Source organism: Mus caroli, unplaced genomic scaffold (assembly GCF_978045245.1).
Source record: "Mus caroli unplaced genomic scaffold, Mus_caroli_1 scaffold_7, whole genome shotgun sequence".
NCBI lineage: Eukaryota > Metazoa > Chordata > Mammalia > Rodentia > Muridae > Mus > Mus caroli.
This window is the reverse complement of record NW_028227262.1, coordinates 14,756,973-14,768,977: the sequence shown is the minus strand read 5'-3', so window position 1 is coordinate 14,768,977 and position 12,005 is coordinate 14,756,973. Positions and strand designations below refer to the sequence as shown.

The following is a 12,005-nucleotide window of genomic DNA, read 5'->3' as shown; positions in this document are numbered from 1 at the left end:
TGAAATTAAACGTGAATTTGCTAGCTCTTCTCTTTGACCTGAGGAGAAATACTCAAAGAAACCCAGAGGAGTGTACGACAGACTGTATTACATTTGGCAGATTCCTGTGAGAGCTCCCTAAGGCTTCCCATACCGTGCGGGTTCTGTGGCAGTCTAGTGTCTACAGCAGAGCTTGGGAACAATCGTTGGTGCTCTTGGTATTGGGGACTTCAGGAGAAGGGTGAGCTAACAGCACAAAGGAATGGCAGGACTGCCTACTCAGGCTCCTAAGCTACAGCCAGTAACCTCTGGGAACACAGGCACAGAACAGCAGCTCAAAGGGATGAGGCAGGATTTTCTTAGTAACAATGAAATCTAGCTCTTCTGAGTAATGCTTCCTCCTCTTCTAGGATTAGACAGGGAGAACCCCCCCACACACACACACACCGGTGAGTTTCTGGTTTTATTACCAATTACTATGCACGATTTTAACCAATTTTGTTTTCCCCTATAGGAGCTTACTCTGGAGAAGTATTTATTTTACAGAGCTATCTAGACATCTTTTCTGAACCTGTAACAAATTTAACACCCCTAACAAGCATCTAAGCTGGGACAAAAATCTCCAAATTTCCTGGAAAAAAAAAATAGGAAGAGACGGTATTGTCCCTCTGAGCCACATTTCAGCGGTGATTGAGGAGCTTGAACACATACCTTCATCGGGACTGGATTTCAGAGACAGGCTCCGCGGGTTTTCTTGGTCAGGAACAGCTCGCAGACAGGACTTTGGAGGATGCCATGAGCCACCGGGAAACCTTCGGAACACATTCATATCTCCCCTCTGCCTTCCCTCAGCCCTCAGCCTGCTTCCTGGTAGAGAGAGAAGATGACGCTGTGAAGGTTCACTGCTAAACCATCTTCCCACCCCCAGCCCCACTCTCTGAGTGCCCCTCCCTTCTCCTTTCCAAGGCTCTGGAATGTGTCACATGGGAAACTGATCATGTGGCTTGGGGGGGAAATGTGGCCATCTTCTCTCTCCCTTCCCCCACTCCTCTTTTCAGGAGCAAAGCAGCAGAAATCTCTGACCTGATTGGCTCTGATCTGAAAATCTCCATATGAAAAGGAAAGACTCGGGCACACAGGCCTCTGGCTTTCCTCACTTTCTCTTTTCAATCTGGCCATTTTACCCTGCGCTTTCAGAGCTGCTTCATATGGAAAGAAAACCAAGCCTTCTTCCCAATTCCTCAACCTCTTTCTATTATCAGCATCTGGATATGCCACTGTGTTCCTTACTCTTATTTTGGGGGGTACCCTTATAGCACATCTGGTCGATGAAGTGTTCAGCACCACGGACAGCATTGCAGTCCTTAAAGCCATTTGTCTATCTATTCAGGTAAATAGATATTTGTTAAAGTTTTCCCCTGATCTTGTATCTAGATATAAACCACTCCATAGAGCTAGGGCTCTAGCTGTCTCTACTGTCATCTTACTTCACTTAGGAGGACAAATCAGGTTTTTATATTACTAAATTCATACCTGCTTTCTAGCCTATCCTGCAACTTACTGTTACCCCTTAAATATACTCTTATGTTTTTCTTTTTACAGGGTTGGGGGTTCAAGACACAGTTTACTATATGCTCCTACATCCGTGCTTATGGAAATCCCTCAGCACACAGGAATGCTGGGGTGAACAAGCCTACATGTTTTTAGCTCCATCAGTGCCTCTCAGGCAGAGCTGAGTTGGAAGCAGGATAGAAGCCGAGTTGCAGCTGTTTTGTGTGGGTCTATCCTGCTTTGCTGACGTCCTGGTTGCCATGGTGCTAGGTAACTGCTGAAGGGGACTATTGCTTTCAAAACCGGTCACCATGGGACCCTGCTGACTAAAGAAAAGGGAAAAGAACCGAATTGTTGCAGAGGCTTTCAGCTAGCGTTTGCAGAACCAGACCTGCTTGCAGACTTCTTTCTGACCGGACTGCTGTGGCCCTGCACACTGCCAGGACTCTAGGAACCCACAATTACACTAAGACAGGAAGTCCTCCCATCCCCCCTTGCTTCTCTCCTTAAAGATCTATTTGGACTGAACTGAAGATGGAGCATGTGCGGACTGCTTCCACAGGGCAGTGGGAAGAACACAGGAAAGGCATTTCTCTTTGAGACTAGATGTCGGCAGTCTGGAAGCCATTCATGCAACTCCTAATAGCATATTGCAGAGATATCTAAGAAACACAACTGAATGTTGACCACAAGAACCAGTTGAAAATGTTTTGCCATTTTATAGGAAAAATAAAAATACATTTGTATATAGACCGCTAAATTTATTTTTTAAACATAAAGTCAGATAATAATCGGAGGGCATTTGGATTACCCCAAATCAGGAATTTAAAGTGGCTGAGCTCAGTGTGTTGAATTGTCAGGGAAGGCCTGACAATCCAAGTTCCCTCCTGAGGTGGACATGCAGAAGCAACTCCACAAAGTTGCCAGAGGCTGATGATGCGTGCGCCTTCTCTGCAACCACTCTCTCTGTTTTCTGAGATGGTCACGTCGTCACCAAACCCGGAACTCAGGGATTTGCTAGCCGGCCAGCTAGCTAGCTCCAGCTTTCGCCTTGAGTGCTACAGATCCGTACGTGCTCACGCACCTGTGCTGACCAAGTCACCTCACTAACCCTGCAGTATCTACTCTTAGTTTATGAAAGGGGACAGGTGAAGTACTTTTAATATAAGACTCAGAATAGTCTTGCTATGTAGCCCAGGCTAGCTTCCAATTAATGATCCTTCTGCTCTTGTCTCCCAGTTTGGGGTTTACAGGTATATGCCCAGACCCAGTTAGAAATTCAGCTCTTAATTTTAACATTTAGGAAATTACCGTAAGCTGAATAAGTATTATCTACTTGTTTAGTTTTGTTTGGGTTACACTGTCCTCAAACTCATTATCACTTATAAGCCCATTGAGGACCAAACAAAAGAAGTGAATGGTTTAAATAACTGGGTAACTAATCCGTCCAGTGACAGGACAGAACTGACTACAAGTAGTCCTCTGACCGCCACACACACCACACACACACACACACACCCTGGTATGTAATATGTGTACTCAAAGATACACACAGACACAGTCAACACAATCAATTTTAGATTTAAAAATAAAAAGGACCTTCCCCATTGTTTCAAACATTACCTGAGAGAAAACCACTATCCAAGTGTCCCTGGGAAATTCATTAAAACCCTCTTCTTTCTTTTTTAACTTCTCTGTCTCAAGCCTTCATGCTTTAGGCTTAAAAGTTTCTGTCTCGTCTATTCTAAAACCAGACTGGTCTCTCAATCTGTTGTCTTTTTTCAGATAATCTTCCTGTTGCTGTGTCTCACTCACTTCACCCTATCTTGGTTAAGTAGCAGTTTGACTGGACCCGGGGACCTCTCAGAACTGGGGAGGTGTCTCCTTGGATGAAGAACCAGCCCTACAATCACAAGGGCCAGAGTTCAGATCCCCATCACTCATGTAAGACATTGGGCACAGAAGCAAGAATCTGTAATTCCAGTGTTGGAAAGGCAGGATCCCAGATCCCTGGACCTCATTGGCCGGCCAGCCCAGCTAGCTGGGTAAGCTACAGATTCAGTGAGAGACTCTATCTCAAAGGACAAGGTGAGCTTCCAATAAGTACATAGACCACACCCATACCCACACACACACACACACACACACACACACCCCGACACAGACACACACACACACAGGCTGAGCACCAACACTCGCCTCTCTGCTTCCTGAGTGTAGATGAAATGTGACTCCCTCAAGCTCCCGCTCATGCGGGTCTCTCCAGACTAAACTACATCCCTTCAAATCCAGGCCAGAGTAAACCCTTCCTTTTTCAAAGTACTTCTTGTCAGGTATTCGGTCACAGCAACAGAAAGGTAAGTCATACAGCGCCCTCCAAATCAGGTTACTCATGTCCTTGCTCTTTTATCTTTGAGGCTGAGGGCTGACCCAGCTGAAGGGCACGCTAAGCATTCATTTATAGTAAGTTACACCCCCAGCCACATCTCCCTTTTCACTCTGTACTACTTTAATTTGCACACACAGTACTTCTACTGCTGAGTTTATTGCATTTCAGTCTTTTGGTTAGAAGGGTTGTTGCTATTACTGCTATTTTTTGAGACAGTGTCTCATAAGGCCCAGAATGGCTTAGAGCTTGTTTGAGTCACTTCAGGTGGCCTGGAACTGCTGATTCTCCTGCTCTGCTGCCCACTGGCTAGAACGAGACATGAGCTGCCCTGGTTGTCATGTATTACATCTTGTTCACAGATCTGTAGGGAGGATCCTCACCCAACCAATCTTCACATCTTCAAGATTAAAAAAAATAATTAAGATGTTCTTGGAATTTCTTTTATGAGTATTTTGTCTGCATGTATGTCTGCACACAATGTGCAGACTGAAGGGGGCCAAAAGAGGGTGTCAGGTCCTTTGGCACTGGAATTACAGATGGTTGTGGACCACGGTGTAGGTACTGGGGATCTAATCTGGGTCCTCCAGTGCTCTTAATTGTTGAGTCATCTCTCCAACTCCCACAAAATTTAAAAAAAAAAAAATTTCAAAGCTAACTAGGTGCTCAATGACCTTATCAATAACCTTATCAAAAATGTGAATTTGGGTATTCCCATGAAGCAAATTAATTTTTATTCTTCATTGTTCCTTTAAAAACATCTTGTATATGTTGATTCTTTTATTCCTAAACTAAAATGTGAGTAATCCCATTAATCTTCCTGAATATTTTTACTTATAACACATTACTAGTTAAGAGTATTTTGGCTAGGTTTTGATTTGGTTTTTGACACAGGGTCTCATGTAGCCCAGGCTAGCCTTGAGGGCTCTCTATGTAAGCCTGGAATGACATATGCATCATCAATGACAGGGACTAATCCCATGGCTTCATGCATGCTAGTTTTAGTTTCACACTCTTCCAGTTGACTACATCATTCCAGCCCCCTTTAAGGTTCCCATGACTTTCAACCTGCTTCTTTCTCTACCCTAGTTCTCCTATCTTTCTACCCAACTCTGCAGATTATGTTCTTCAGCAATTTCACAGTTCTAGTCCTACTCCGCTGTGGACTCTGCCTCTTATCCCAGTGTTCTTGCTAGAAGTGAGACACAGTAAAGCCTTTGTCTTTCCCCTATACCCACTTTAGCAACCTCCTTTTGTTCTGAAGACCTTTCCCTTTTGTTCTTAGTCTGGAGTGCTGGGAGTCCCTGATGCTACACTTACTAGATTATCACAGACTGATGTCTTCTACTTTCAGCTGGGCCAACTGTGGTTAGAGGGTATCTTTTGTCCATAGGTCATTAGCTGCCAGACCCCCAGGATAACACTGCATTTGGTATAGGAAGCTGCAACTCCAATAACAGCAAATACAAAATAACCTCAATCTTTATAGTGCCAACATCCAAATGCTTTCTGTAGAAAAAAAACATAACACATTACAAAAAAAAGTCCACTGCACCAAGGAAAGTACTCATTAGAACTCTATTTTCTTTTCTTTCTTTCTCTTTTTTTTTTGAGGGAGTAAGGGGGGCGATTTAAACAGGGTTTCTCTGTGTATCCTTGGGTCTCCTAGAACTTGCTCTGTGGACCAGGCTGCCCTCAAACTCATAGAAATCTGCTTGCCTCTGCCTCCCAAGTGCTACCACCACCCAGCCCTAGAATCCTAATTCTAACATCGCCCTCCCCATAAATGTCTCTTTATTTCCTCAGATGATGGGATGAGATGAAAGCTGTACACACGCTATGCAAATACACAGTTGAGGCTGAACCCAGAGTGTCTCTTTTTCTGTTCTAACCCTAAGCCTAGGAGCTTCTAGCCTCTGTACAGTCTAATCTTCCAAGATGACTAATTTAATCCAGTTTCTCTGGCTTCTGGCTGAATTGTCTGCTTGGCCACATTCTAACTTGGCAATCTGTTCTAATCTTCTGGCTCCTTCTCATTCTCTGGCTCGTCTGTCTTCACCTGTGTCTAGCTTGTTCTTTCACAACTTACCTCTGCAGAACTGTCCAGACACAAACCTGCCATCTCCTCACCTCTCCTTCTCTCTCTGCTCTTAAGTAGCCTCTCGTTCTTGGTTATCATGTGAGCTGGATGTATATGATCTCTGACTCGTTCTGTCAAATCTTTCTTTGATTCATCACTCTGCCATTCTATTAAATGTCACTTTCAAACATGGCTGCTTCCTTATACAAACTACCTTTTCCTTCCTTGTTAGGGATTAAAGTGTATTAAAGTGTATACTAAGAGCATATCTGTATTCCAGCCAGATCATACTGTAACCCAGGGCATGTCTGCATTCCAGCTAGATCAGATAGACCTAGAAGGTCTTTGGAAGTGATCCCTAGCCAGAGTAGCTATGTTGCTGGATTAAAATTCCTCTACACCCCCTAAAGAAGCAGACAGATAGACTGGACACCCTTATATGAATGACCAGAACTTCATATTGGTATAGTATGAAACTTTGAAAAAGGTCCAAAAGACATTGTTTCACAAAGAAAACACAAACCTACCAATTTTTGTTAATTGGGAGTGCAGGTGGTGGAACGCAGGGCTTTCTAAATACTAAGCATATGTTTTACTACTAAGCTATAACCCCATTCTTCCTAACTACATCTCCCCCCCCCCCCACCTTGTCCCCAATTCGACAGCACTGGTGGTCTCCAGCAGATGAAAAATCAGCCATGAACCTCAAGCGTTATTTGTCTTTGGCTCACTCCAACTCATAAAAGTCACTTATGAAGGGCAGTAAGCGCTGCCTAAGAAGAGTGCTTGCCTCGAAAGCCTGACAACCTGAGTTGGATCTCTGAAACCTACACAAAGGGGAAGGAGAAAAGTGACTCCAGACAGTTGTCCTGATTCTCCCCCGCAACACACACACACAGAGACACATCAATAATAATTCAAGTTTAAAGACAGAACAACCTAAGACAGAGACCAAGGTCTCATGCATCCCTGCCTGTCCCACAAGGACAATCTTTCACATGTATGCTTGGTTCCCTACAAAACGGGACCCACTGAAAGACAGTGTCTAGAGCTGCAGAGATGACACAGGTTAGGATCACTTGCTGCTCTTCCAGAGGAACGGAGTTTAGTTCTTAACACCCAAACCAGGCGGCTCACAAGGGCCTGTCATTCCAAACCCAGGGGAACCCAACACCTGTGACCTTTGAGGGTGCCTGCACTCACATGCACAGAGACATACACAGACACGCACACACAAACACATAATTAAAAAGTTTTTAAGAATGCAATCCGTGGCAAAAGATGTTCTTGGCCATACCTACTACATTTCGGTCATAGTGTCCAACAATGGTGTTTTCAACTGTGATTACAATTCAGAGTTGTGGTACTATCAAACAGTTTGTGTCTAAGAAGGTAAAGTTCCTGGGGCTGGGGTATGTAGCTTGCTTTGAACAGTACCCACCTACCTACCTAGGTAGGATGTATGTACTAAACACTAGGTTTGATCTCCAGAACATGACAAACTTTGTGTGACAGCACATATCTATGATTCTAACACTTAGGGCGTGAAGGCAGGTGAGACAGCTGCTCGGAGGCTAGCCTAGGATACATGGGATCTTGTGTCCAAAATCACACAAGAGAAGAAAAAAAAGAGAAATTTCTCTCCCAGACATTCCCCACCCCCAAATGATGTTGTTTTCATTGAAAGACTATGAAAGTAGGCTTAAGCCCTACTTTTCCCATATGTCAGTAACAACAAAACCATCAGTGTGGTCAGATGAATCTCATACCTTTGACAGGCTTCGGGAAGCCTTCATAATCAATGCCTGCTTTAAAAAAGAAAAGAAAAAAAAAAAAAGGCATTCCCACCTGCCCTCCCAGAAGAGACCACCCATGTGCAAACACTTTAATCATGCCTTCCCCAGTCAGAGGAGCGGAACAGCTCCAGGTGGCAAAGAAACCAAGACATCTTTTTGTTACCTGAGCTAGATCAAAGGGCCAGTTTGGGAGGTTCAAAGTCTGCCATACAGCCAATTCAGTGTGTTCCTGGCATCCACAGTAATGACGACACTAACTGCTCCCAAGTTAGTATGCTTATTTCAGCACTTCCCCTCCAGAATCTGTCACTGTGCCCGACTCGTCAGCTCATCTCAAGCCATTGCTTTATTCCTCAGAATCCCTTCAAATAGATAACTGTGCAGAGCAGAGGGGCTTAAGCCTTAGCTCTAGCTTCTTCTCATTTTCTTCAGAAACTCTTTAAGCAGGAGTTCTCAACTGTAGCAATAGTAGTAATAGTAGTAGTAGTAGCTTAAAAAGACTGATGGAGGGTGGGCATGGTAGTGCACACCTTTAAATTTCAGCACAGACACATCAATAATAATTAAAGTTTAAAGACAGAACAACTAGGACAGAGACCAATGTCTCATGCATTCCTGCCTGTCCCACAAGGACTCGTTCACATGTATGCGTGATTCCCTACAAAAGGGGACCCACTGAAAGATATTGTCTAGAGCTGCAGAGATGACACAGATGTAGGTCTGTGTGCTGACAAGAAAATCTCTGTGACTCTTTGAGTTCTTGGTCAGCCTGGTCTACTTAAGAGAGACCCTGTCTCAAAAAAACAAGGAAACAAATAAAAAAACCTGATGGGCCAAAGAGATGGCTCAACAGGTAAAGGTGCTCTCTGCTCCAGAAAGCAAGCCCAAGAGGCTGAATTCTGTCCTAGCACCCACAGGAAGGTTCACCGCCATCAGTAACTCAGGAGATTCCACGTCCTCTTCTGGCCTCTCAGAGCACCAAGAACACAAGTGGTGCACAAACATATGATGCAGGCAAGAATACCACCAAGGTAAAATGAAGTCATTGTTAAAAAGATACCCTCATCCTTATTCTCCTTTTACTGTAATCCTTACTTATAAATGAAGAAATGAGATGTCATAAGGTGTAACCGGCAGACCCAAAGGTCACACCTCAGGGCTCTGATCCCCAATTCTAAACAGTACCTATGACATTACACTTAGACGACAGATGACCCCAATCCCCCAAACCAAATATTTAGATGTCAACCCAGAAATCCTATTATATTGTACCCATGTTTCCCCTTCATTTTCCTGTGGATTCAGCACAAACAGCCCACACAACAGAATACAATCAGCCAAAATACAGTGCTTTACAGAGAACTTTCTGAGAGGGTCTGGTTCTGTCTTCCCTCATTCCTTCCTCTCTCCATCCCCTCCCCAGGCTCATCCCTGGGTAGCTAGGGCTATAGGTGTATGCTCCTATACCTGTTTTCCCAGGGCTTTCCTCTAAACATTAATAATTAGATCCTTCTCCATCACTGCCAGCCTGAATCCTAAGACCTTCCATTTGTTTTCTTACAAAGGAAGCTACATTGCTTACCTATCGGCTACTCTGTTGTTAGGACTAGTCAAATTATATATCCCGTCAATCTTCCTGCATTTTCTTTATAAAGCACACAAAGGATCAAAATATATCCAGAACTGTACCCAACACACACTTGGGAGTGTCAGCTATTCAGAAAGTTGAGATAAGAGACTAGATTTTTTTAGTCCATTTAGGCATATCTGATCAATACAGTGAGGTAACTCTTTCACACAGGCAGAGAGAGAGAGAGAAAAGAGTCAACTCCCCACATCCATGGGTTTCACATCCTCAGATTCAGCCAAAAGCAGATATAAAAATAGAGAAGAAAAATTTGCATCTGTACTGAATGCTTTTCTTGCCATTACTCCCTATACAATATAGGAGCTATTTACATAGCATTTACATCGATGTACATATCACAAATAACCTAGAGATTGTTTAAACTTTACAGAAAGATGTACAAGGGTCATAGGCAAATAGTATACCTCATTACGCAGGGGACTTGAGCATAATGCATTTCGGGACTTGTGCAAGGTCCTCCAAACAATCACCAGGGACAGTAAAAATGACAATACTGTCAGTACTATATAGCACTGCTCCCAATATTAGAGTGGATTCTAAGATCTACACAACTGGAAGACTATAGATTAGAAATCCATAATCTTGTAATGAGACAGTGACTCATCTGAGTGACTTGTTAGCCAAATTTCATTCTGGCTGAACCGTGAAGTTGGTGGGAGAGGCCAGGCATTCTATTGGAAAGAGGACACTTCAGTTGCCGGATGGTACCTGAGTCGTTATAGGGCAAAAATCCAGTTTGTGCAGGTGTTCCACGTCCCCTGAGAGAGAAAAGAGGCCAAATCAGTCAGACCGGTCCACACTTGCAACATTCTAAGACTCCAGATTATCTGTTTTACCCCGCCCCAACCTCAGCTCTTGCCTGCGACAACTTTTGTTTGAGTGCAATGTTTGTTGCACTCAAAGACATCCCCATTTTACTTCGCTATCGTAGACTAAATATGCGGCACTGCTGCCTACTTGCTTATAAATATGCGTAAATATTTAAGCTAAACTTCCTCTACTGCTCTAATTCCTCCTAGCCTCATCTCTCAAGCCTTCATTGGCTCCTTCCACTTTTAAAACTTCTTATCTTCATCCCACTGTGTTAGCCCGGTCCACATTCACAGCCTCACAGAATCTTCGAGAGAGAGAGAGAGAAAGTCCCGTTCGTTCCCCAGATTTATCCTTTTATGCCGCTCGCAGTTAGCTCGCGTGCCACACAACGAAATCGCAACATCTTTTAAAAACCGCGATGGGCTCTCTTCCCACTCTGACTTTAGATTCGCGGAGACCTCATGACCCATAGAACAGAAGAATGGGGGGGCGAGTTACAGTCAAGTAGAATCTCGACCGAAAAATCCCTAAGGACGTGCCGCAGTGGGCGTGAATCCCCGGCTCCGACCTGACTGACTGACATCCCTCGGGGGCCGACGGGGCCACCTGTGACCAAGCAGGAAGTTCTGAACGGTTTGCGCGCCAAAAAGCCCAGCGCATGCGCACACAGCCACGGGCGGGGCGGGGGCGGAGTCCCGGCCTGGCACAGGATCTCGCGTTGTCTGGGGAAAAGAGCGGCGCTGAGGTCTTTTCGGTGGCGTTGTGGGGACCGCCCACCACCTCTCCTTTAAATCTTCTTTCTTTCTTTCTTTTTTCTCTGTCTTTTCCTCTCAGCCTCAGTGTAGACAGTGAGAGAAAGAGCTCAAGGCCGGCAGCTCCGTGGAAGAGTTATGGCTGCCATGGTCGCGCAGCCGGTGCCTCAGAGACAGTGAGAGTAGCAGAAGCCACACCGTCGATCGTCTTAAGATGCTAGGGTTTGCTTTGGCGTTCCCCCTTTTTACGATGCTATGCAAAACAAAAGACCAAAAAAAAAAAAAAAAATCACCTTGGCGCACGGCGCCTGCGCAGTGCTTGTTTACCGCGGGCCGAGCGCAGGCCCCTTCCCTCCGCCCAGATCCCCCGCCTGCGCCTGCGCGGCTGACGTGGATTTCTCCGGGAAAACCGCGCCTGCTAGTCCCGGGACTAGCGAGCGAGCCGCGGAGTGTGCAGTAGAAATCTCGGAGCCCTGAAAGGAGAACCACAACGCCCAGAAGTCGGTGTCGCGGCAGGATCGTGAGCACAGATGACCCAGGTGCTCTGTGCACGCCACCGTCGCTGAAGTGAGCCTCGGAGCGTGAGAGCGAAGACCGGCGGCGCTGACGCCTAAAAGGATGGACTTTGTTTAGCAAAGATGCAAATAAGCCTGACCCTAAGGCCGCCCGAGTTCGAGCAATTCCTGCCTGGGCTAAGACTGCTTTCTTGAAGGGGACTCAGAAAGGCGGCCATGCAAATTTTGAAACTAGAAAGAGCTGACACTAGAAGCAGTAGCCCTTTAAAGCAGAAGCCAGTTAGTTCATAAGAGTCTGAATGTCCCTTCAAAGTCTGCTCCAAATAGACTCAGACAGTGCTCATAAAATACTATCTGATAAGCATAGATTATTTTAGATATGGTTATCCATTTGCAAGTAGAGGCAAACTGATTTTTGAAGAAATTTCTATTGATACATTCCAGTACGCTCAAAAAAAAATCATTAATAACTGGTAACTTAGCAA

General features: G+C 44.9%; 1 protein-coding gene across 3 annotated transcripts in view; it reads right to left on the bottom strand.

The window, feature by feature from the left end:
- Gpr19 (G protein-coupled receptor 19) overlaps positions 1-11,608 on the bottom strand; it is a 29,031-nt gene extending 17,423 nt beyond the window's left edge. For 2 of the 3 annotated variants that reach the window (XM_021164986.2, XM_021164991.3), the window contains exons 1-4: positions 10,822-11,608; positions 10,149-10,198; positions 5,237-5,425; positions 691-846 (exon numbers count right to left, since the gene is read on the bottom strand). The gene's annotated coding sequence lies outside the window, so the exon portion shown is untranslated. The remainder of the gene's footprint in view (positions 1-690; positions 847-5,236; positions 5,426-10,148; positions 10,199-10,821) is intronic. The other variant, XM_029478875.1, reaches the window with a different exon arrangement.
- Positions 11,609-12,005: the final 397 nt, after the last annotated feature.